The sequence below is a fragment of the Barbatula barbatula genome, assembly GCF_947034865.1.
Source record: "Barbatula barbatula genome assembly, chromosome: 15".
Lineage (NCBI taxonomy): Eukaryota > Metazoa > Chordata > Actinopteri > Cypriniformes > Nemacheilidae > Barbatula > Barbatula barbatula.
The window spans coordinates 2,685,887-2,713,749 of NC_136778.1; the positions used below are offsets into that span (position 1 = coordinate 2,685,887).

The 27,863-nt window shown below is 38.0% G+C and overlaps 1 protein-coding gene across 2 annotated transcripts in view; it reads right to left on the reverse strand.

Moving 5' to 3' along the window:
• The window catches only part of klhl29 (kelch like family member 29), a 173,223-nt gene that overhangs the window by 119,217 nt on the left and 26,143 nt on the right, over positions 1–27,863 (reverse strand). The window lies entirely within an intron of this gene.

Below are 27,863 nucleotides of genomic sequence, written 5' to 3' on the forward strand. Positions count from 1 at the left end.
AGTTCTTTAGGTAGGACATCTTTTATAAAGAAGACATTTTGAAGAATGTAGAAATGCACCTTTGACTAACGTTGTCATTTTTCCTACTATGGTAGTCGATGATGGCCAAGAATCGTTTCTTGGTTAGAAGCATTCTTCCAAATATTTTTCTCAGTTTTCATCAGAACAAAGAAATGTATACCGATTTGGACACGAGGGCGAGTGAATGATAACAGATTTTCTTTTTTTGGGTGAGCTGTCCCTTTAAAGGATCAGTTCACCCTAGGGCTGTGCAATTCAACAAAAATGATTCGTAATCGTCATTTTTGGCCTTCATCAATCACAAAAACGAATATTTTTTTATAAACCTTTCTTTTCTTGTAGTATAAATCCACAACGCACCCTTTTTCTTTACAGTGGTTCAGCAGTGCTATTTCTTTACATTAATTTTTCAGTTAAAAGTTTTTTTATTTTCTATGTTGTTTTAAAGGTTAATGAGTAATTGTGTTAAATAATCGGGATCTCAATATTGGGCAAAATAATCATGATTATGATGTTTCATGATTTGTGTCATAATCGAGCAGCCACCAAAGGTGCTTGTTAACAGACTGATGACTATCTTAGTTCAGGCACAAAGAAATTTGGTGTTTTGGTTCTGAAGAACTATGTCACCGACACAATGTTATAAAAATAATATGTAACGTCTAAACAGCACTGATATCCACAACAGAACAGTAGTGAACTGTGTTGTTTGCGTATGCTTTTGCACAAAGACAAAAATAATGATAACGTTTTCATTTTTGGAAGAACTAACCCTAAACATTTAGTTTTGTGTCATAGGTCATACAGGTTGGGAACGACATGAGGGTGAGAAACAAACAGTTCGCGCTGTAAGTCTCTGCTGGCCGGGGGACTGCTTTATTCAATCTTTATTCAAAACGTACAAAGACGAAACGGGCAAAGTTCTGCAAATGGCATTGCTTATTAATATTTATAAATCCCACTGAAATCACCCACAGTGCAACATTTTAGATGCAAGAATAAAAACGCAAAATAAGTGCCCGACATCTAAACGCAAACACAATACAACTGCATTAGGCGATGTTCAAAAACATTTTTGCTATTTTTCTGTCGGAACGCCCCCCCACATTATCAAACATTCATAACGCCTGCAGTGTTCAGATGGGTAAATGCAAAAGACACAGCGAGCAGACAACAGTGCAAATGCATCAACATGTCACGCTCATTAACATTCAGAAACAACGCAAAGATACGAACACGCTTTCAAAAGACATATAGTAATTCTACAAAGAAATCACAGTAAAATATTATATTTAAACAAATATAAAACGCATAAAAACACACGTGGTGGCAATCAGGAGCAACAAAACCAGACTGATTTGACTTCTTTTGAAAAACAAAGCTTCTTGAATCATGAAAGACAGAGAGAGACTGAGAGAAAGAAAGAGAGCGAGAGAGAGAGAAAGAAAGAGAGAAAGAAAGAGAGAAAGAGATAGGGAAACCGGGCACTGTTCTTTCTTAACAGCGTAATTGTCCCTGCAAACAATTCGAGCATTTGTTCTGCGATGAGACAAAAGCCATTTCGAGCAACAACAGAACATTCACGGGGCCTTTCCAGCTTCCAAACCACATCCACACAAACATAACACTTTTACAAAATTACATGATGTTTGCTTTCAACTACCAGCACAATGCGTTACAGATGCAGTGCTTAATAAATTAAATAGAAATAAAAGGTTAGCTACACAGAGCACTTTTTCAAAACGTATTGCAGCTATAGCTGCTCTTTGTTAGTGACGTGTAATGTCGCTTATGACATTTTACATCTATTAGTAGCAATGTGAAAATGTTATACTTCTTTAACTTTCTTTGCTCAAAAATCAAGCACATAACAATAACAGGTGAGAGTTGTTTTATGACCACTTTTTAAAATCTGAAATATAATTACATCTTAAAGATATTTGTTTAACATTTTGATTTCGATTATAATGATCTGTTAGTTGTATTTTGTTCAATCGTTCGTGTAGGGTTAACAAAAACAGGATGTTCCTTGTTGTTTACATTTTGCTATAATAATGAATTATAATTTTAGCTGTCGGGAAAAAAATTGCAGCATAAAAAATAGTGTATAAATATTTTATGTATTTGTGATCTTTTAAAAATTTTTTTAAACGTAATGATCTATAAAAAATCATTTCTAATATAATTAGTTACAAATATATATTTGTAAAATATTGAAATGTTGTAAATATAGTTAGCATGTTTTTTTTAATATTTGTAAAATATTGCAAGTATGTTTTATTTTCGTAAGCTGTAATGTAGCTGCTTTCGGTTAGTGACATGTAATGTACTTACGGTATTGTCTTTTCAAAAGCGTGATTTATCACGAGGAAAAAGCCTTAATTTTTTACTTACAGTATTTCCACGGGGTACCCGGCAAATGTCTGATAAAGGCTGAAGTTCAAACTTCATGGCCTCAAAGCTAACAGACACGGACTAAATGTTTCATGAGGTCTTTACGGTCAATTCTCATTTCATGTCGACTTAAACTGACGATCGGCTTCCCTGGCACCGCCGCTCTCGCACAAACCGACAGAAGCACCTCTCTTCCATTCATTCACCGCTGATATCTCTGTGACCGCAGAGGCTTTTGAGAGCTGTATAGGCAGAGAGAAGAACGCTCAGATTAATTGCCTGGGAGATCTCTCCAGCTAGGCCACTGTACCGAAGAATGACAGCCATTGTAATGTAAAAAGTGAAGACGCACACACACGAAAACTGTACTCTTCAATGCATGAAAAGGCCCAGCTGGTAGAATATTTGCTGTCATGAGCAGAGAAGACTTGAATATAACTTGACAGACTGAGAGTGTCTGTCTGAATTAATGCACGCGTGCTATTTAGCCTCGCTCTTCAAGCTGAGCTCCAGATGCATTCTGGGATATATCGTGTGGTAGACTTTGAAGGCTGTGTAATTAAACGAACGCGTGAAAAGAGGAAGATTGGGTGGTATGAAGCGAACCGTTGTTCTTGGTGGTTGTGGATAGGAGGTGAGGTGAGCAAGGGGGTTTATTTTAGGAACAGTACTGCTTTCCCACAGGCCCTGCTCTCGGCCTACAGCTGGGAATCTATGGCACGCACAGCATGAGCCGGGAGAAACAGAAATATACAGATGAAAAAAGAAAAAAGCACTAGTGATGCCAAGGTCACGGGTTCGTTTCCAAGGAAACACATATCGGGATAAAATATATAATGCTGTACATCACTTTAGTTGACAGTGTCGAATGCGTGAGCGCCCATGTGATGCCAACGTAATTCGGGCTCGGACGCCAAGACAGAAAGATTTAATACCGTATAATTTGGGGAAAACTCTAGATGCGTTTTCCCATCAGACCGTCGTTTCATGTCACATTCATTTAATTTAGCTGGCGTTGTCCGAACCAACTTTTAACAAGGTTGATTCGTGCGTACGCGTGTGTGCAAAAACAAACTCTCTATCTTCAACTCGATGTCCTCAAACTTTTTCACTCGCACAGCAGTTTAACACAGATGTCTGGAAAAATAACAGAAAACCACAAATGGTAGCTCAACGAAACCCAAAAAGACATATGTTGCCGCAGAGCTGCAGTTTTGTCAGATACGCCGCCGTTGGAAACAGCACATCCTCATACAAATTGGGTGAAGCCACAATGCGATGTCAAATCTCATAGGACTGCAATGCATCAAACCTACAGTAGCTCTCCGGCAAAACACAAGATCGGCCATAACGCGCGAGGGGCCAAGAATCCCATCACAGGGGTCAGAAACATCACTCTTGCCGGCCGCCCATCCATTTCTACACCCAATGACTCCTTCATGGAATTAAAATTGGTCGTTCATGAATCACATTGTGTTCAGCTAACTTAATAGTCACTCAATTTTTTGTTGCAATATCAACGTTAAAGTAATTGTCAGTATGTCTCAAGGGAAACAAACAGATGGAGGATTTTTATACCCAATCTATATTCATATGTTTAGCTCTCTGTTTGGTTGGGGCTTCTTAAAAGGTTTTCTTTTATTGACACACCCTCATATCACCTCTTTCTTTCTTCTGCAGAACACAAAAAAATATATTGGGAAGAATGTTGGCAACCAAACAACACAGGATTCTATTTACTTCCATTGTACGTTCAATAAAGCTCTTATGAAGACATGGCAGTGAATAAATGATGAAAGCATGTTTATTTTGGGGTGAACTATCCCCTCCAAGTATGTCATGATCTCACACACAAAAATAGTCGAATTTTGATTCTCCAAATTGTCTTACGAATCGATTTAATAAAACACTGGTCCTATCCAAACGTGAACTCGTTCATGAGACTTATGATATACGTCAACATATCTCCTGCCTTGGTAGGCCTAATGGTTTTTATCTAATATTGGGATGAACTTTATGTAGTTGGGAAAGATTTCACTAGATCAAATTCAATATTTTATCACCGGTTCCTTTTTTTATTTATGAATTCATAAAACACCCGTTGATAATGTCCAAGCATAACAAATGTGTGGAGAGTCTGATTTCAAAGACTCCCAAACTATGTTGTCTGCCTCTACTGTCAATTTTGCGGTTGAAAGGATAATTGATGTCCCGGCGGTATTGCACGGTCATAAATAAAAGAAGGGATAGGCCGGAATGGTATTAAATATGTCTCGAAGTGAATATGAAATCAATGCTAATAGAAGCAAGAAACTCAGGACTCTACAATGGCCTTTCAACCTCCCTCCCTGCCCGCGACACGCTACCCGGCATGCAAAGCAGGTAGAATGAGAATCAAATTCATCGAACGCAGCACATTTAAAAAATGGTTAAATAGTGGAAATGTTCAACCTTTTATGGAAATGTGATTTACGGGGGGCTTTCTTTACCGCACTCCTCTGCTTTGATGTTAGTCCCATGACCCAGAATGCCGCCAGTCTGCGCACATTTGCGTGTTACGGCGCACTTTTAGACCGGCGCCTGAAGCAGACTGCGTTTGATAGCAAACGATAAATTACCCGACAGTAAAAGCTGAGTCGCAGGAGACGGGTGTAAAATACAGACGCCAGAGCTCTCTCTCTCACTAAAGCCTCTTGAGATTTTATTCAGTCCAGTGGAAAATTTGTCAAACAGCGAGCTAGTTTTATGAGGTCTAATGGATCTTCGGTGAGAAGATGTTGAACACGGTGTGACCAAACGATGGAAATATTCAAAGAAGGAAATTGTTTGTTGAACGTTCTGTCAATAGCACACAAATTATTGAAACATTTTAAGCAATGGAGGTTAAGAACGAAGCGTTCTTTAAAATGAGGTGGTTGAAGAGTTAAACAATCTACCCTAAGAAAGATGGAGTTGTGTTCAGCTCCATGTGATAAAAATGAAAAGGGAGAGAGTTTTCAGATAAGATAGACCAACATTTAAAAGTTTAGGGTCACTTGACTCAAAGACTTTTCATGATCTAATGAAGTGGTTCTCAAACTGTGTTACGGTTCCCCGGTGGTACATGACGCGACATAATTTTTTTAATTTCGTGTTATAAATACTATTTCAAATGTGTTATACATGATTGATAAAATTAGCCTATGTGCAATTTTAAAATAGTGTCATTTAACTCAGACGCGTGAGTGTACTCTTTGGTGTGTCTCTCTCTATTTCGACGAGCTGCATGCAAATTATGTTTCTTATGCATTTCTGCGCTTGAATCGCTGTTTAAAGCTGTAGTTGTTGCAGTAAAGCGCTAATTCAACGCACGTCTGTATCTACTCGAGGTTAAATCGATGAAGCGCGTGTCGACGCGCCGCTTTGACAAAACCTGCTGCAGTAAAGTGTGAGTCTCTGTTTGTTATGTACAGCTGTTCTCTTGACTTTTAAGTATAGATATATGTATTCATCTTCTGTGCTAGATATTCTTTCCGCATTGTTTGTCTATGATATAAGTTTGTGGTCTTTCTGCAAGTCATCACAAAGTGAATAAATCCTCCATAAAAGTCAATTACAGAGCCTTGTTTACAGCGCAGTACAGTGTCCGGTATTACTGCTGATAAACTTGAAAAACATGGAAAAAACAAGTTCTTTAGTTTTTATTAAACCGCTGGTTAATAAAAACGTTTTTGTTATTACTAATATGATAAATTTAGAGGACGAGGTGTAAAGATAAAGATTCATTTTTTAATTCATTATTTGAGTGTTTTCTATGGTGGTCTTTAGGTGGTACTTGGAACAACTCATTTTATTAAAGGTGGTACTTTATCGGAAACAGTTTGCTGATACTAAGATATAAAAACATATACCGTTTTGATATATTTAAGGTATTTTCTGTCACATAATATAATTTCTATATTGACATTTGTATTGATCGATAGTATTGATGAGTTTACTAGGGCTGTAAAACGATTATTCAAGATGAATCGCATCCAAGTTTGTCTTTACATAGTATATATATATATATAAATATATATATATATATATTATATATATATATATATATATATATACATATATATATACACACATGCAAATATTAAAGAGAAAATGAATAAACGTTTATTTATTAGTAAATATAATCAAATACTATGTCTATATTTACTAAATTTAAGCACAAAATTGACATGGACACAGACTTAAACAAACAAACGTTTATTCTAGATGCTATTCATCATTTGACAGTCTTGTTTACTATATAATAAAATATACAAATAAATAAATGACCCTGAACATCAGAATGCTTATGCTAGTGTTTCTTAAACATGTTTATATGTTGATCTATATTAAAGTATTGTAATGATTTTTTTAGTCATATACAAATTGTTTTCTTTTTTTATACAAATCTAACCAATTTTAGTGAATTAATTACTAAATTAACTACATTTAAACCTTTCACACCTGAAAAGAGGACGGCAACAGTTTTTCAAACAAATATAAAAAGCATACTGTCCATACGACTGGACACCTGAAAATCTCTATGAGAAATGTGTCAAAGTTATATACTCCTTAAGAGCAATTTAAACACAAATGCACAAAAAAAGCTAAGGGTGTCATACGATTTTGCATGAAGGGGTTAACATGTTTTAATCAACTTCAATCTGTAAATCCACGCTAAAGTTTCCATATCAGAATTATGAGATAATGAGCATCAAAGTTTGATTTCAACCATTTATTTCATATTAATTTAATTTTTGATATGGTCTTACACAGTCACTATTTAAGATATCCAGCTATATCTCAGAATTAGTTTTACTGTACATTATGTAGAATGAATGTATGTAGAAAACAGAAATACCTGGTTTTCACAAAGCAGAGTCACATTTTTACAGCGTTACAGTGTTTTTTGAAGGTTGTATAAACATCAGGCCATTCCCCAACAACCTGCCATCCTGCTTCCTCGCTCTCTACCCGAAGTCCGCCTCTCCGGCTCTGAGACCCCTGGAGCATGACGGCGCGCGTTAGACCAATAATCCCGCAGAGAGGGCCGAGCATTTGGTAAACCAGCCGCTGCCCGACCTCATTTCCCGCCGTGTATGTGTGACACCCGTAGAAACCCGCTTTATTAGACTGAATGCTGGGGACAAACGTGAAACTCATTCACAGCTCGTTCCTCTGGGCGTCCGATTATCGAGGGTGAAAAGCGTGACCGCATTTCACTGCCCTTCAACAATGGAGCTTCGGTCGGCGTTACAATTACAATTACAGCCATCAGAGGACAAGCGGGAGGTCTGACCGGGGCATCCGTCCCACACGGAGGACGTGAAATTATACTTTAGCATGTGAAGGGCTCTGATGACGCCAGGACCAATCATATCCCAAACACTGAGCCCGAGGCGACAATAAGACAGAAGGAAAATGAATGGAAGTCAAGCCTGAAGAGAGATGTGAAAGAGTGAGTGACATAGAGAGAGAGAGAGAGAGAGAGAGAGAGAGAGAGAGAGAGAGGAGGCTTAAATGTTGGATTATACAAATGAACCAAGTGCATTCTTCCTAAATCCGAATGCTATATATCTCAATCTGATCAAACATCGTGTTTCTTTTGGCACTGAATATGTCAAACTAGAAGCCTGTGACAACTTTTACTATTACTGACAATGAAGGGTGAGAAAATGAGTTGAATGCAAAGACTGAGTACAACAATATGAAAAACCACCCAAATATAAACAATCAAATGTATACAAAGCCAACTGAACTACGAAATAATAATTCACAAAGAGAGAAAATTATTTCATCGTTCACGTTTGACTTTCTTTTTTCTGCCGAACGCAAAAGAAGATATTTTGAAGAACGTTGGTGCCCAATAAACATCGACCCCCATTGACCTCCATTTTATGGACACAAAACGACGATTTTTCTAAATATCTTCTTTTGTGTTCTGCAGAACTTCGAGATATATACTGTATGTGTTTTGAATGATACAAGGGTGAGAAATGATAATTCAAGGAGAATATTGATCAGGGAAAGCAAACCGATGATAAGTCCGACTCGAAAATAAGAGAAAGCACAACAAGATCAACATCCACTTGTGTTTGGCACCATCGCTACAGCAAGTCATGTCTGAGGTCTGAACGTTTTGAGCTGTCGCCACTTCTTTATCAGACCCGAAAGAATCAAATTAAGAGACAGATGATAAGAAAGCTTTAGAAATAACAGGAGCATTGAAAGGACTGAGTGAAAATGGAAATATGCGGATGTGAAGTACAGCCGCGGCGTTTCGAGTACATTTTCATAATTCATCGGGCGCCAAGCGTTGCATGCCAAAACTCAAAGGTCATCAGTCAAGTCTTCGAAGAAAAGCCAGCGCTTTAAAAGAGCCGCAAACAGAATGTCTATGTTTCTTTGTTTTGGGTCTCATCATTTACACAACACATGCTTGCTGATTTTTGTACATTAAAGCTTCTAACATGACCGTTCTCAGCATGCGCTCCAAGCACTTTAAAGATCAGTAGCATATCATACGTTCTTCTCCAACACACATGCAAATGGCTAATAAGTTAAGCGTAAAGATAAACGCAGTCATTGTACACCAGTGATGATTCACAAAACCATATTATGCCCTTAAATTATGAATTATCCACCTTCATAGCGCATTATAACGGCCGCATGCAGACAGACCTTCTGACCAAGGATAAACGAATGCAACAGAAGCCATTTGTCCGTGTGACGCATCCGAGATGCTAAAACCATCAAATCAATTCATTTTATTTTACGAGGCGCCGAGAAGTATGCTAAAAGCACTTGTGGCAGACATTAAGTCTCACTTCTGCTTCCACTCTCACTCTGTCTGCCTGCCTGTCTGTCTCCTGACGCTCTTCCATTCGCCATTTCTCTGACAAAGCCACGCCCACTTCCTCATCTTGATTAAGGATGGATGAAATGGCAGGAAGGTGGATCATTCTGTATCATTTTTCAATGCATTAAATTAACATTTAACTAAAGGGAATTCAGAATTAGTGTTCACATTGCTTTCGAGATGCTGATTTGAGATGATGAGTTTTTATGTTTGTGTGTGTGTACATCATCATCCAATATAAATACAAATATTTCATCTTAGTTTTCACAGACAGACCTATTACATTTGTATTAATATACATACCAAAAAATGCAATTAAACTTTGAATGTTGTGAATTCTATAGCAAGTCATATTATTCCAAAGCAATTACCATCCCAAACCCTTTCCCATCACCCCCTCCAATTCCAACAACAAGCTTGCTTTTTTGATATACGCTCACAAAAAAACAAGGACATACCGAGCACACGAGCGTGCAGAAACGTGACATCACACAACTTCCTTGACAACAGGAGCGGGATCACAAGGGACCCATGGAGAACATGTTTGATACGGTAGACGATGGAATACTCCAGGAGAGACCCTACAGCGTCCCAAAAGACAAAGTGTTCATCCTGAACTCCTCGTGACCTCCTGCTCCCCTGCCTCGCGGCGGCCCCACCGGACACGAGCATCCAGACACGGCATGCTTCACCAAATTAATTCTCCTGGTACTCTATCAACGGTGGAGGGAAAATAACATAACAACCCATCCGCCCGATTTCCAGGCAACCCGCACACGAAAGTGTGCCAAGACGGTCTGGTCGACAGATTGTGCTTTACAAAACAGTGTTCAAGGTAATCACGTAGATGACTAATATATGCACATACAGTCTCTCCACAAAACAACAGAGTAGATATCAGGAAAAATCTATTTCTAGTAGAGCACCCGTTTTTAACAAAAGCGTCTTAGTTATATAAAAAGATTTTTTGTGTTATAAAATATAAATTTAAAAATAAACAATATTTTTCATTTTAATAAATATATATTACAACATTAAATTATATACATCAAATATGATAATTGTAACACAGAAGGTAATAATAGAAATAAAAAAACAATATCAGTTACAGCTGTCCTTCGGGTTTTGACCATTTCAACACTAATACATATTAAAGGTTAGTGCTCTCGAAAAGCATGCTTGAGATAAAATGTAAAAATGAACAATCAAGGTAAACATCAATATTAAACAGAATATTGATAGTGTCATTTTCAATCAGGCTATAAAGAACGTTTTAAAGACTATTTTAATGCAAGACATTTGTGTATAATTTGTGAAGAATGCATATCCATATACATTATCATAGGAAGTTGTTAGTAGAAAAAATGGCATTGTGTATTATCTAACAGTCCATAAGTGCCCTCAACGGGGAAAAATGAAATCTATATATTGATTTAGCCATTTTAGGATTATGAGCATTGGCTTGTAAATGTGCCCGCATGGCCGATTAACTCAAGTGATAAAATCTCTCTCATGTGAGTTCCAAAACCATTGAATAATGCAGCAATTGTTTTTTAAATATTTAGTAAATTTAGAAAAAAAATATATATATAACAATCTCTTCAAAGTACATGCATTAATCAACATTGATACATGCATTAATGTGACATCGATATACATCAATCATCCTGCTCCCCTTATTAGCATCAGCCATTAAAAAAGCATTAATATCCCAAATAAATGCTTAAATGTTCAAATCTAAATAATTCCACTACCGTCTACCTTTATCCTCAGTTGTTGGATGCACTCATCCTCTCAAAGCGAGCACAGAAGTGCCAGAAATCTGCGCCTTTCCCCTCCCGAGCTCGTGGATTTGACTTCCGAGAATGTGTCTTCCACCACGCTGCTGTCATTATTACATTTATGCTCCACTAATTCAAAGTAGAAAAACACACATACTTTAAGCAGTTTAAGAGAGAATGGCATTTTCCCATAAACCAGCTTTGAGTGTTATTTTCTCCTAAGCCTCTTTAGAATCAGCGTTTACTGGGGGAGAACGTGTTGCATGACATTAATAAAATGTGCTTGGAGAGAAACAGTGATGAGGTCATTCTTTTGGTCAATTGAGGACATCAGGATCTCAACAAGACAAAAGAATCGCAGGTGTACACACACACACACAGCTTATCACAGAACATAATGTACTTCCAACCCACAGAGAATTCCTCTTGTTGATGCAAATTCAAATATGCCGACTACTCTGAAGTTAATAGTAATTAAGCTCTTTTTACAAATGAAGGACAGTGTTTTGTGACTACTGTACAGTAGATGTCATTTGGTATTTCATCACGAGACACATAAGAACCAATGAGATTTGAGTTATGAATGTCATAAATGTGGCATTTTTAAATGTGATGCTTCCTTTGGTTTCTCCAAATAAGCTTAACTGGATGTTCATTGCACTACTGCCGTTGTTTGGATTACCTTTATGAAGGATGGACGTGCGTTTTCAGCTTAATTTTGGGTTCTATAAATAAAATAACGTATCATTTTATCCAGTGTATGAAATTCAGCGGCATCTAGTGGTTGCGAATTGCAACCAAACGCGCAATCGACCGCTCGCGCCTCCCTTTCGAAGCACTTCGTCCGCTCTCGCAACACTAACATGTCGTCACATTTTCCCTTCTTTGGTGAATCATGTATATTATATTGCATTTGTGTCAATAGATCCTCCATAAAAATGACACACTGGACCTTTAACACAAGGCTTTTTCATACACTATATAGGCAATTTCAGCGGCAACAACATAAACTAAAGTTATGTGGCCCAAAGAACGCAAAGAATCAATAACTGTTTACTAGTTTTTATTTAATACAATTAATATACAATCGAATATGAATATAAAACAATACAATTAATAAATTGTTTTATAACCAAACAAAGACTGGAAGTTAACTTCGGGCCAGGTGCGTGCGTCCAATGAAACGTTGTTTAGATTAAATCTGTACTAACATCAATACTGTAGATTGTCTAACCACAAACTGATAATACCGTCACATTAAATCTATCGGCCTTCAGCTTCCTACACGCTAGCTTATTTTCTCTACTTTAGGTTTAAAGGTTCTTTGTTAATTACTCCACAGTGGCTGATCGATGTGGAGTTTTCCAGCAGCTGATACCTATTGCTCTTTCAATAGATTTGAAATGAGAACCCGACAACATTCAGCACACGTGCATTTTACATTCTATAGTAACAGCAAGCCTGGCAGAAGCAATATAATGCCGTGGAACCATGTGACATTTCATGTAAATGTCAAGATATTCATGTATACACGTGTGCTGTGCTGAAAACATCACCCTATTTATCACAACAGATCATATGACTGATCCATATAAAGCTATGGTAAGGTTGTTAAGATATTAATAGTCTAGAGTAGGGGTCTTCAACTACTTTTCTTTGAGGGCCAGATTCCAAAAGTATAAATCGGATGCGGGCCATTCTGTATTTCTGTTATTTATTACATTTTGTTCCTTTTATACATTTTGTGTCGCTGTTACTTATAGGTCATATATTAAAACGATTGCGTCCAGTATTTGTGCCTTTTCAAGACATTTGAATTAAAAAGGGATATTGTCTTTTCAATTTTATTTTATATAACTTTGGGCGTTTATTTACCCAAAATTGAAATCGCTGTTGATTTTCTCACCCCCAGTCCTTCTGAGATGTGGGTGGCATTGTTGTTTTTTCTCGAGAAGATATATATGAATGTATTTGGTTGTATTAATGGAAGCTAAAATCTAAAAGCGAATACATTGAGCACAAAAGTAATCCCTGCCCGTTGTGACGTTAAACTGGCGTTTTATAAAGCGAATCGATTGGTCTGTGAAAGAAACTAAACGCTTTTATCTCATCTTCGGGTGAATTCCAATCGCATTCACTTAGCAGGGCAGATCTTTTGAAGTTCTGGAGGGAGATGAACAGCTGTTTTTCATAAATAAAGCTGTTTAAATCGTACATATGAATGCGGTGATAAAAACAACATCGTTTTACGCATATCTGAGACAACAGTTCACGTGGTGTGGTGCCACACAAGACGCGTTTTGGAACGTAACCTATCGCAAGCGCAAACCGACTGCCTGTGGCTGTGAATTGCCGATTATAAGTTGTAAATAACATTACGTTTCTTGGACGGATCAATAAAATCCCTTTATAAGACGTCAAGCGTTATGAGACGCGGGGATAACCTTCGTATTCAATGTAGCAGCATTTTGGACTTTCAAAGATGTGGCGTCTCAGGACGTGCGTTTCTCAAAGCCCACCATTCTTAAAATCTCGCCACTTATTTGAAATGCTAAGGTGGGCCAGGTAAAGATGATTGGCGGGCCGCATTTGGCCCGCGGGCCGCTAGTTGACTAGCGCTGTAAACTGTAAAAACAAGGATTTAAAAACTCATCTGGCAAATTAATATCTATAATTTTCATAGGGGGCTTTTCCCAGTTTATTAAAAATGTATACTGTATGTGTTTACTAAACGCAAAAAAACCCAATAAAAACCTTCACATGACTGGCAGCACAAGTTATTCGTTCTTGAAGCTGTTAGTTTACAGCTCAAAGAAAACAGCACAGCTTTCATCCCAACTTCGGTCTATTTTAAGAGCCCGTGTGAATCATTTAAGAAGTGTTAAAATGCTTCCCCTGCACCTGTTTCTGCCGGCTTTCATTTCAACACATTCCGGATTTACTTCCTCACCTGAACTTTATTAAAAACCACCATACAAGTATAAATAAGCCAAAGGTCAAAGTTCAAATGATTGTAAGGCAACACACAAAAGGGAGTATATATATACACTCGAGGAGCGTTCAAGCACATTTTTAAGCTTTCATAAAAGCGTCGCCCTTGAGGGAGGAGGTTTTTGGCGACTGTATTGTCGCCTCGACCTCAGCGATCGTAAATCTGTGCAAAGGGCCGACTGTTCATCTGGGATTGCAGACAAATGCGTCTGTGCTGCACTCTTGTTTTTTGGCTCGCTGGAAATTGGGTCAGGAAAAATCTAATAAACAAGTCATTTTAATTGGACCTTACCTGATTAGAACATCTCACTCTTGAGCCAATCAGATAAAGGGGTTGCGAGGGACTTGCAGTTTATCAGTGATCGGTTACATTAGTTACATTGCATCCAGCAAAGAGACGCTAAGCATTGCAAATAAAAACCAAATACAAACAAAGAAAATGTTGCTTAATGTAAACAAAAAGTATTTCAAAACCGAGTAACCATCAATCAATGCACCACAAAGAAGCTTCATAGCAACCCCCTAGCAACCACACTTGCATCGTCACATCCATCTTCAAAAAAATTAATTTGCCAGCAAATAATTGACTTTTAATGTAAATACATATACATTTACATTTACGCATTTGGCAGACGCTTTTATCCAAAGCGACTTACATTGCATTACCATCTAAAGTTTTTGCTAAGTATGTGCAATCCCCTGGGATCGAACCCACGACTTTGGCGTTGTTATGCCACGCTCTTACAGAAATACATAATTCTTAGTTTACTGTAGGGGTTGATACATAACAAACCGGTAACAATTCACAGAAAACAAACACACGTTAAAGGGAGAGTTCACTCAATATATACAAATTCTGTCTTCATTTACTCAGCCTCGAGTTGTTGCAAATCTTTATACATTTTTTTGTTCTGATAAACACAGAATATATATTTAGCAGAATGCTTGGACTGTTCTTGGGCACCACTGACTCCCATAGTAGGATAAAATACAATAGTAGTCACAAGATCCCCAGAACTCTTTGCTTTTCTACATTCTTCAAAATATCTTCTATTGTGTTCAACAGAAAAAAAAGACATTTTTCCTACTATAGTAGTCAATGGTGGCCAAACAACTGTCTGGTACAAGAATTCATCCAAATATCTTTCTCTGTGTTCATCAGAACAAATAAATTGAAACAGATTTGAGACTTGAGGGTGAGTACATTTCCGGGTGAACTGTTCTTTTAAGGTTATCAAAACACACACCACGCAGCCCAACTCTCAAGAACAGCAGCATGCGGCCATAAATAAAAACCCTGCGAGTCCACTCGGCGTCACTTTCTGCTCTCCTGACGCTTGATGGTCCACTCAGCGTGATTATCTACTCCGCAGGACACGTGAGAACCGCGGGCGCCTCTTAATGCACTGCGTGTCGAGACCCTTTCAGGCTGGCGGGCGGCTCTGCTCTGACTGAGGCTATAAACAGCTACCTCACTGAGAGCGTTTTAAAGTACACACCAGTCCCAGCAGTGGTGAGGCTTTCTGCCGCATCATTAAAAAGTGATGTGGCCCTCACGGTTCACCGGCCGTGTCCTGACGCAGTCTCGGGTCACCAGGAGTGCATCGCACACGCGTGTTATAGACCGGATCAGCCGAGAGCACACGCCACTTAACCCATCCGGTCTCGAAGGACTGCGGTCACGGGACGGTCAATGAGGAAAGCCGAAAGCCTGGGAAAACACGTTTCATTCAAAGTCAATAGGAACGTGTCTGTCTTACCATTAACACTTTATTTCTTATGTGAATGCACAAATGCATGTCAAGACGAGAGAGTTTCTTTTAAAGCGTCATCGTTGAAAATGTCTAATAGGAAAGCATTTCATGTGGCCATCGGTGTAAAAATAATTAATAAATAATGTGCGTGCGAAGTCGCTTAAAATGTAGTTCATCTTGTTGACTGCACCTACAAGAACTGAGGGATCTCGATAATGCTTTACAATAAGATTGCATTAGCTAACATGGACTAACAATAAACAAGACTTCTAAAGCATTTAACAATCTTAGTTAGTGGTAATAATTCAACATATACTAATACATATTTAAAACCAAACGCTGTATTTGTTAACATCAGTCAATGCACAATGAACGAACAATGAACAACAATACAGTATTTGTACTACACAGCATTAAAGGGATAGTTCACACAAAAAGAACAATTATTTCATTATTTATTCACCCTCATGACATGTGTTTATGACTCTTTCCTTTGCTGAACACCAAAGATTTAATTTGGTTTGGTGTCCATATAATGGAAGTCAATGTGGGCCAATGTTGTTGGGTTATCAACGTTTTTCATAATATCGGTTTCTGAAGAGGACAGAAAATCTGAATTAAGAATGTTAGGAATGACCCAAGAGTGAGTAAACGATGAAATCTTTTTCATTTTCAGGTGAACTATCGCTTTAAAACCAAAGTTAACAAATAAGACCTTGTTGTAAAGTGTTACAAAAATAAATGTACAAAATCAGTAAAACAAACCGCATGAACCGAATCCTTACATCTAAAATATCTTACAAACACCTTGAACCAACTCACGTACAAACCATTAAAAAGAGGCAGTTCAAAAGAAGATGTTACCACGGAAACCTGCTGCTCAGAGACCTGTCACTCGTTCAAAGAGAAATGTGAATTCACAAATAAACACCTTGTGCGTAGGTCACGTGATCAACGCACGGATGCTTTTTTTCCGTTTAAACACTGCGTGGCTAGAAAAAGAAAGCTGCCCGAGCAAGGTTTTTGCCGAAAGTTAAGCGGTGTCATTTCACTACATCCCAATTCTATAGGGGCTTTAACGGTGCATTCTGGGAGTGCCTTCTCTATGAAGGATACAGTACTGTGAAATGTAGTCTGGTCAACCACATCTCTCACAACATTAAAACAAATCTTTAAATAATCTTTCTTGAGTTTTTGACAGGTACATGTTGAGTTCCTTTAAAAAAAAACTCCTCTCTCTCTCTCTCTAACATGTATTGTTCTGGCTTTGTGAACCTCTCCTTATAACAAATAGCTATATTTTTTCCTAATTTCTTTGTAAGTCGCTTTGGATAAAAGCTTCTGCTAAATGCCACAAAAAAACATCAATCAATCAATATCTTCATCTCGTTGTATTGTGTTAGTTGAACAATGATAATGTTTATAGGTTTACACAACAGTACTGTAAAGTAATTGCAGATTATGACTGCAGATGCAAAGTCAACTTGCTCGTGATAGTACATGGACCCACTCTGAATGTTTACATACATATATATATATATATATATATATATATATATACATATCTATGTTCAAAATATTTGCATATGCAACATATTTCCATGATTATCAGAATGTCACATTGTTATCTTTGCAACATGTTAACCTTATGAATTGACTGCTGTTTATGTGTTGCATTGGAAGACGACTTGCACCCGGTTTACACGAAATGTTGTCCACACTAGATGCGGCGCGACGCAGGTTTTCACCTTGTTTTGAATATCATTTTTTGTCCTTAAAAAACATATATAAAGATACTGTATATACAAACTTCAATCCACGAACGTTCCATCTGCCAAGGCCAGAAAATGAGCACCGACAGCACATGAACATACACCGACCATCAACAAACATGCAAACACAGCACATCCCGATAAACGCTAACAGCATAGCACGCAATAACACACATTACACTCTCATTACCGAAACAAGCGGGCTGTCTGTGTGCTTGTATCACAGAGTTTTTCCATCATTGTAAGGCATGAGCTTTATGGGGGTTGCAGGGGAATACGTCCCCCCTTTTTCATTCTTTTCCTGCTACTTGAGCTCAGAACGCCTCAAGGTTACACACACACACAAACGCTCACACTCTCATACTATGTAGATAAATGACTATAGTGCGCTCGAGTTTGATCCAAATGAAGCAATGATGTAGCTCAGTGGCCCGTGCCCTACATCTCAGTATGCAAGTGTGTGTGCGGCTACAGAAGCAGTGAGCTCACCAGCAAACGCCAAAGCCTTTACTTTATTAGACAGAACTGCCCTGGGCTGAAACAGAATCGCCCTAATGACAAAATATGAGGCGCGATGCAGCCAGCAGGCCCTAATTGAATCGTTTGTCTCGCTGTTTCTGAAATGATTGCTATGGAGACACTTAGCTGCACTTTCCCGTCCGTACAAAAGCATTTAAAGGTTTTCAAACAAATTCTATTGTGGTCTGTGGCTAGAGAAGTTAGTTTCAAGTGAATGTACGCGACACATCTACAACACGTAGGATACGTCACTTTCTGACATCACGAAATAGCACAACAATTGCCAAGAAACACAATACTTGTGTATGCAAAATAATATAGACGGTAACGCTTTACAATAAAGTTCTATTTGTAAACATTAGTTAATGCATTAGTTAATCTTTTTAATAGTGTTTGTACGATTCTTGTGTTGATATTTATTTTCATGTAGCATCAAGGTTTTAGTCTATAAGTACATTTTGAGCTTATATCATTTATTATGAATGATATATCGGTGTGTTGCAAATAAACAAAAAATGGTCAAATGTTTGCATAAAAGACAAATGTACACCACTGAAAAGTTTTGGACGAGTCATTTTTAGTAACTGTTAATGTTAAGCTCAGTGTTTTGCCAGAACCGTGTAGGTTTTGCATTCGGGTAATAATACCAAAATGTATAAATGTGTGTACCGTATATGGTAAAAAAAATGTGATTTATATATTCAGCATGTTAAACTTGAAACTTTCAAGAAAGTGAAATATATTTTTAAATGTGTTGCGTACATTAATGAGCCATAATAATTTTTATTCATCTTTGTTAATGTGAATATTAAATGTTAGTTCACGCTGCATTAACTAATGTTAACAGCTACAACGTTTGATTTAAAAAATGTATTAGTAAATGATGAAATGAACATGAACTAAGATGAATGAGTGCTGTAGAAGTGTTATTCGTTGTTAGGTCAAAGTTAACTAATGCGCTCATTGTACACAAATACAACCTTACTGTAAAGTGTTACCATATTTACATGATTATACATTAAAGTACATCCCCCACAAAAGAAATCAAATATTGTAGCACTGGATTTCACATTGCATTTATGCGTTTGACAGAGCCTACCGAGCGACTAGCAGTGCATTCAAGCTATACATTATGAATAAATGCATTCTCTGGGAATCAAACCCGTGACGTTGCTAGCGAAACCCATTCCAGCTCCAGGAAAGCAAAGCTGCAGCGGTGGCACTGCGCTTCCCAACCGAACCGCACAACCTGACCTAAAGGATTGCGGATTCGTTCCTCATGCAAGTCAGCACAAAGTGGATCGGTTTACCTGCGGAACCTACTGTCGGTCCGGTGAGGTTCAATTCAGGGCCTGGATGGGCTTCGTCTGCAGGCTATGTAAACAGATCTGCTCTCCAGTGGCTCGTGCTGCTCGGTACAGCCAGTTACCGCAATTTTGAAGTGTTCAGCTCCTTATATAGATGAAAACTAACGGTAATGAAACACTGATGTATTACTGGAAGAAGTGCTTCTTTGATGCAAATGACAGGAGGAGGCTTGCATTACTACGGATTCAACATGAATGTTTTATATGAATGTTAAACAAACACACTGACAAAGAAGGAAAATAAATTAATTTTGTGAAATAAGTTAATCTAAAATAATTTTGTGGTTTATCCAGAAATATTTCAACCGATTTGTGAACAGTTACATTACACTCTTGCATCTTTGCATAGCATATTGTAGGTATTGTTTACCTATATATCATTAAAGACATTGCTTGTGACTTCACCCAGGTCACATGACCGGTTCTCATTTACCTAAACGTCTCTTTGGGGCTTTTCACGCCAGGCCTGCCTGAATATCTGTACAGCGGCGACATTCTGCTTATTAAAGTTGAAAATGAACCTATTATACAGAAGATCAGCAGAAAAGATAGAACGCGAGTGGGTTATCCAACGTCCTTCAGAAAGAAACAACAGCATACTGCAGAGAACAACACAGCATTATCACTTATAAAAGACTGTGAGAGCAGACCCCCTTTCACCTCACTGCCACCGAGAGAGCGAGACAGAGAGAGAGCGAGGGTGTCATTGTAATGGAACTGGCCTTTTCTTGCTCTTTACACACACTACAAAGTCAACATAAGATGGCATTCGCAGCATGTTTTACTTCTGTAATGTGACATTCTGAGTGAAAATGGATATTCAACAAGACAAAATGTAGATTTCTTGGCGTAGCTTGGCACTGGCAATGCCAAGGTCGTGGGTTCATTCGCAGGGAATACACAACATGATTTAATGATGGCATCAAGCGAATGTCATGAATTACTCACCTTCAAGTTGTTCCAAACCTTTATACATTTCTTTATTCTGTTGAACAAAAAGAAAGATATTTAGAAAAATGTTCGGAAGCGAGATTTCTGGGGCACCATTAAAATGGTTGTCAAAGGTGCCCCAGAACAGTTTGCTTTACTAAATTCTTCTAAATAGGTTATTTTGTGTTCAACAGAACAAAAACGTACTATGGTAGTCAATGGTGCCTAGACATCTCAGCTGCTTCAAATATCTTTGTGTTCAAGCAAACAAAGAAATGAATACAGGTTTGGAACAACTTGAGGGCGAGTAATTCATGACAACATTTTCATTTTTGTCTGAACTACGGTTTCCCTTTAAAGAGTATAATGCCAAATCGTTATATTAGAAACCTCAAAGATTCCTATGATCTTAGGTCAAAATTAGCATCCTTTGATTGCTCGATTGACAGCAGAATGAAGCGTGGCTTCTCCTTCAATGACTTATGATATAAAACTCCAGACGAGTCTTCTAACGTGTGTCTGAGTCTTTAATGTCATACAGTCTGACATTAATAATAACTGAGGTCGTAAAGCTAGGATCATGTCCGAACAGTCTGACAAGCAACAATTGTAAAAAGTGCTTTACAACTACTTTAAATCGTACAAAAAGCACCCGGCTAAAATGATCCACATCAGCCTTAAATCCCTGCAGACAGGCTGTTGGTAAACTTTTAGTGGATAGTTCACCTAAAAATAAAAACGAATTCCATTTATTTACCATTTTACTATTTATTCCCCCTTAAACCTGTATACGACCCTTCTTTCGGGAACAAACGCCCACATTTTCTTGATACGGACTTAAACGAAAAACATCACCCGACTTTGTACGTTTGCGCCTCACATCCAGCTACAATAAAAAAAGCGAAATAATTACAAAAGCCAGTCATGCAGAATAGAAATTAGAAACATCACCCCAGATAAAACACTCATTATTGTCCAATCAGGACCTGGCAAACATACCCATGCAGTTAAAGAAATCGTTCCTTTTCTACTGAGACGGGCTAATGTAGAGCATCACAATCATCATGACGATGCAGAAGTATCTCTATAGTAACCGCCTCGGTGGTTCATATCCGGTCTGACACGACTCCATCATCCTAATAAAACACTGTGTGAGATTTTGATAAACACCAACAACATTCGTATATAGGTATATTTTTACACTTTTAAGAAAACGTGAGCATGCAAAAGCATGACCACAACACACAAACAGTTGAGTTAGTGCTTTGGTTTAGGGATTATAACACAGTCTCAACCCTCAGGAAAATGAGAAACGTAGTCCCTTAGCAAGCGCCACTAATAAAAACAACGCCTGCTTAAGAAGATCAGCGTGTTTGTGCATCAGATAAATTGGATTGGATTATATCGTTGGGAAAAATAAATAGCTCATCCATTAATATCACATTAAACCAGATGTATGATCAGTTCCCTCTCTCCCTGGATTGTGTCCTGCATTCAATACCCTCGCAAACCCACCAACAAATCACCGATTTCATTAGCAAATAAACATGATGGGTCATTAAGGCCAAGAAATAAATATCAGCGCGCATACAGCTCAAACCTTTAGCCAATAACACTTCAGAATGAAAAATCACCGGCCAATCAGAAAGCTCTGATTGAGGTCTCTGTTGTTGTGTCTGCTCGGGTCTCAACGGCACACATCTGCGATGCCATCTCTTACCTCTCTCGCTTTACAGCTTCATTATCGACTGCTTTTCACTCTCTCGTCTGCGGCCCTCGACGATTTGGTCTCATTTCCAAGTCATTATGGCTATTCAAATGAGTCTGAAACGTCTTTGAAAGCATGACCGGGATGTCTGATTTCTCCTTGAGCCGTCTATATGCCACACGCACCTACATATTCTGAAGATCCAAAGTCTCTGAAGGATTTCAGGTAAGAAAGAAGTGAAGTTTAATTGATGTGGCTTTGTCTGGCCCGAAAAGAGCTTTAGTGTAGGCAAGCTGGTCTATGTGGTGTCAGGGTGACTACTTACGAAATAATAAATAAATCATTTATAATGAATAAATACATATTCAATGTCGGTGAACTTGATTGTGAATAAATACAAGTTTATTCGAGTTTGCTATTAAAATACCATTAAAATATTAATGTTCATTGAAATCAGATACGGTAAAATATCGGCTTAAATGTTATTTGGAAAACTCAGAAAAGCGAAATAGAAATTAGAACTGTTAAGCAATAAACTAAAATAAGTTTTGGTTGAGATACTACAAAAAAATTGAAGTAAACCAAAATACAATTAAAAAACGAATTACTTACACTTAAAATATTAATAAAACTATATTATACATCGCTGTAAATGTATATAGCAACATCAAACTAAACAAATTAATAATGAAATAACAAAAGCACATAAGTTTGCTAGTTTGGAAAACTACAATACAAATATAAAAACAAAAGCTAATATAAAATGTTAATAAACATTAAGCTATAGTATGTATTCTCAAAGCTTATTTGATAAAAAATCCAAATCGTTTACACAGCTTTTTGGACCCTGCCTTGATGCTTTAAATCTCTTAAAATGCCACGTAAATACTTAAATATATTAATAATGTATGCAGTACCATTGCATGCATCAAAGCAACATGGTGCCAGCACAGTTGGACAGTTTGTCCATCACATGTATATATTACGGAGTTGTGTATATCAAACTTTCTCAAAACCCTCCTGTGGATTTTTCCGAACATTTAAAAGAGATGTACGTGTTCAACTCACTTTGACGCTGTACTGATGAAAGCTTTGAAACGCATCGATTTCCGACAGCTCATCTGAAGCAAGACTGCACGTGTAGAAGCTGTGTAATACAATCACCAAGGACAGATTATTCCTGCGAAACTACACACTGAGAGAAATACTGACTAAAGCAATGAAGACATCCGCTAGATGTTCAGCACAACTCAACCATCACGTCATCATCCAGACAGTCCAACAATCTCTTGTATGCCTCTTCATTTATTCGCATACAAAATCGAGAACGTGGCAATTTGCGAACAGCTTGGCCCTCAAAAGACATCAGAGAAGAAGAGAGAAGTCATTCTAGCTCTATCCCCATCGGGGAGGTCGAAAGGCAGAAGGTTTAATCGCTTCTCACGCTCGCGTCTGTCTCTCACCATGAAAGGTTCAAAATGCTGAAGACATGTTCATAAAAAATGTGAAGACTGATAAGATTAAAAGATGAGAAGAAAGGCATCGCCCCGTGCAAGTTAGCCCCCTGGACCTACGGTACATCAAGCTGAATCTTTCAGGGGGGAAATTGGACCTGGCCTAAGCAGAGCCCAGGGAAGACCTCTACCTCTCCGCTTGCGGAGTGTCATGAATCGATTCAAAGACAACAGCAGCATGTACCGGTATCACTTCATTTACGCTCGGGATGAAAAAAGATACATACGGAAAGCCCGGTCTGGTTTTCCCCGGGGAGGCTGATTACGGTTTGATGGAACGCCGGCCGGTGAAGCAATGATGGGGGCCGAACGCCGATCAAATTAACGGAGCGCCATATGGCCTACGTTTGCATTGAAGAGGTGTTATGGACACGACTGAGAGATCACGAAAGGAGTTGCTGTCCGTCATCGTGACACGCTCGGTAACTCTGATGAGCACACCGTAAACCGAGAGGGGAAACATTGTCAGTGTGTGTTGTGAGATCAAACCATTTCTGAGGGCAAAGTGGTTAGTAGGGTAAAGGTGAAGTAGACCAAAATTAAAACATTTTTCAAATACTCCATTCTAATTCTTTCACGTTTGTAGCTTAGACTTCCATATAAACTAAGAATAAAGGGCCTCTGATGTACCACTTTACAACATGTAAGATAAATCTAAGGAGTCCACAGAATGTGTCTGTGAAGTTTCAGGTCAAAATAAACCTCAGATCTTTTATTATACTGCGCCTATAAGTCTATTTTTGCCTCAGAGGAAAGTTGGTGTGTGTCTCTTTAAATGCTGATGAGCTGCTGGTCTCCGCCCCTTTTCTAGCAGAAAGTGCATGGCTCTTAATTAAAAAATAAACACTCTCTTTTAATTTACTCACACTAGTGCCATAGCAATATGCCGATAACGTGTCTAACGACAAAGCTAGTAAAGAGACAACGACCAATGATATTCAAAGTTAATAATTTGTAGCTATTTTTATATAACTCTTTAGATGTGCTTGTTTTGATCGGGGCAGAGCCAAGAGGGTTGGATTTTGAGGCTCAAGTCACGAATTGCGCCGCGTCGTGTCCGGTGTAGACACGGACATAGAAAATAAAGTAACTGCATTATAATTAGTGCCGTCAATCGATTAAAAAGTAATCCGATTAATCGCGATTAATCGCACATAACATCTCCAGATTAATGTTGAAAAAACACATTTCTTTCATCATTTTATCAATGAAAACCAACATTTTTATATTAGTACTGGAACTGATGTCTCCATTAAATGGATTATCTTTTCTTTATGTTAACTTTATTTAAAACAGCCGTTCAACATTCAAGTACTGTAGAGGACTGAGAGCTATCATCTCTAACAGGTAGGAAATATACATGTTATTAAATTCTCAAACACTTTAAAGCCTTTAATGCTAAATTCTAAATTAAATACAGAAGTAAAGCTACAAAACACGATGAATTCCTCTTTTCTTTGATCAACATTAATGACGTCACAGCAGCAGGTTTAAGAATGCGGCCCCTTCACAACTGGAAAATGCTAGACAAAACGGGCATTCAGGCATAATCTGTTTCTGTTCATTCAAGCACGAAAGAGAACTTAATACGGATGCGATGTCTGAGAGATTCACAAACGCAGCCTTTAGCCCGTGACTGTATGGGCCTACACCAGACGGGACCACTGTTGCGTCGCATTGTGCCGCGTCCCACAGCAAGAAGCTGTCGATCTACACTGAACACATCAAAGCAACAGTATTAAATCATGCTTTAATGGTTTAAAGGTCTGTACATGAATAAGAGCGTGATTATATATTGTAACGCTAATTATAGCCCTAATTATAATATACAATTATTCATTTGTGGTCAAACTAAAGAAAGGACATTAAATCCAGGATCTTGCAATGAGGTGACAAGATTACTTTTCCTTTTGAGTGACTCTTTCCTTTAAATTCAGTTGTATAATATTCTCACAGATTTTCTTGCGACCTAATGAAAAGTTTACATTAGATTTGAAGTGGAGATGATCGGTATCGGTCGATGAAAGCAGTTTTTCACAGTACCGGCTACATCGGTCGATAGGTTAAAAGCAGCCGATGATCAGGGCCGATATATCCTGTTAAAATGCAATGAATTCATGCTCGGTATATAGAAAACTGCTAACAAAACATCGCCAGTTTGATGTTCAATATTATATGAATTCATATCATTTTGAAAGTATTTCTTCGGTATTGGTGGATGTTGTATAGGTGCATCTCTGCTTTGAAGCCATGCATCTATATGCTACTGTACTTGCCAAAATTGCTAAACAATATTTGCATTTTCAATAGTAATCTCTCTCTACCATGCAAACTGACCAAAATGACTCATATGCTCTCTAGAAAGAGAAAACGTGCAAACGAATGACATCATAAACCACAAATCCTGTGCATGGATTAAATGGACGATTATTAGTCATGATTTGTCACACTGGAATATTCACATTTATCATCCGGCGCAGCACACCGGAGCCACTGCACAAGCACATATTTGATGTCAAAAGTTGCTTTGTTGCTGCACATTCAGCATTATTCGACACGCGCCGTTCAGTGCCTATATTCTCTCTTCAATCGATAATTATGTCCCTGAAGGGTGCGACATCTCACAGACTCGAGTGTGATGGCACACACTGTTTTACACACACGCACACACGCAGAGCCGAACATCACGCAGGAGGAGGAAGTTTGATCTCGGTATGAAGGTAGCGCACGTTTCAATTAGCCAGTCGCGCTGTGATCTTATCCCACATCACTACTGATGGATACAATCACCATTTAAAGCCATAAGCAGTTAAACCCCGCGTTCAGCCAGTGTGCCATCGCCACATAATGAAGTCGTGTCAGGCACCTGGGAAAAAGATAACCTTCCAGTTAATTTGCCTGCTGCAAAAACAGAACAGCCCCCAACTAAAAGCAATCTTCAGGAAACACCCGCCATTACTATTAAGGAAAATAATCAGCACTTTCTTTCAGTCTGATGTAACACTACCTGTGTGGAGAGGGATTAAACAAACGCCTTCCCACTCATTTATATAATGAAAGTGAATCGAGGGCTGTCGAAGGTGAAGAATAACAAAAGCACAATAAAGGCATTCAAATGAATAATGTGATATTTAGGGATGAATTGAAATACGTATTCAATTGGATGAAGAATAAACGGATAAAAATAGACTATCTTTATTTTCGTTTCAATAAAGTTTAAAAAACACTAGTTACCATTAACTAAATGAACAACACGGCTACAGAATTATTCATCTCAGTACTTAGAAACGTTCTAACAAAACATGTTAATAAGTCAAAGTGGTGCCTGTGAAATATTGGATCAGAAAGATCAACAAATGCTGTCAAAATGTTGTGAATAAAACCTTATCATTAGCAATATTAACAATAATTGACTTATATAGTTATTATTGGTAACAAATGTTCTTACGTAATCATGTTCATAGTCATTTATTACTCAAATAGATTTGTGGCAGTAACTCCATTCCGGTTTTTGCTTATTTCTCCATCTAGCTAATGTACACCTTCAAAATTCATCCCGGTTGACATCATACTTCTCTCCAGTCTTCCTCCTGCCGTGAAAATGGTGCTTGGTTTTCGATTCGAAGACAAATGTTACACAAATTCAGAGGAGAACACAAATAATGAAGCACTATGATATCTGTTTTTATTCATACGTTATTTTTATTTGTAATATTTTCGATTCCTATTTATGATATAAAATAGGGGAGATTTTTACTGTATAGAACACATTTGCAGTCGATTCGTCAACGACCCATATTGCATACATACACACACACATATGGTATATCTACACAAGTTTAAGCTGTGATTATGTTCGGAGACAAAATGCAGCAAAACGATTTAATTTAATTACTAAATCAGTACTGCATTCCCGAATCATTGAGTGGGCGCACCAGCTGTCAATCTTGGTGCTAAGTGGACTTAATTTATTCTGCCAACGACCAGAAGATGTGTTATCTGTGAGCAATATTGATCAAACCGAGTCTCAAGACGACTGAACTGTGCCAGGAATGTTTAAGAACTCAAACAAGTTATAGAAAGCCTCACCACGAGACTCAGTGTGAACTCTTGTGTGCCAAGTCACAGTCATTACTGCTAACAAAAAACAAATGCGCACGTTTAATTGCATCAACTGAACGGTTTTGGTAATGCATTACAGAACTAAAAGCTTAAATACACTCTGCTCTTTCCCT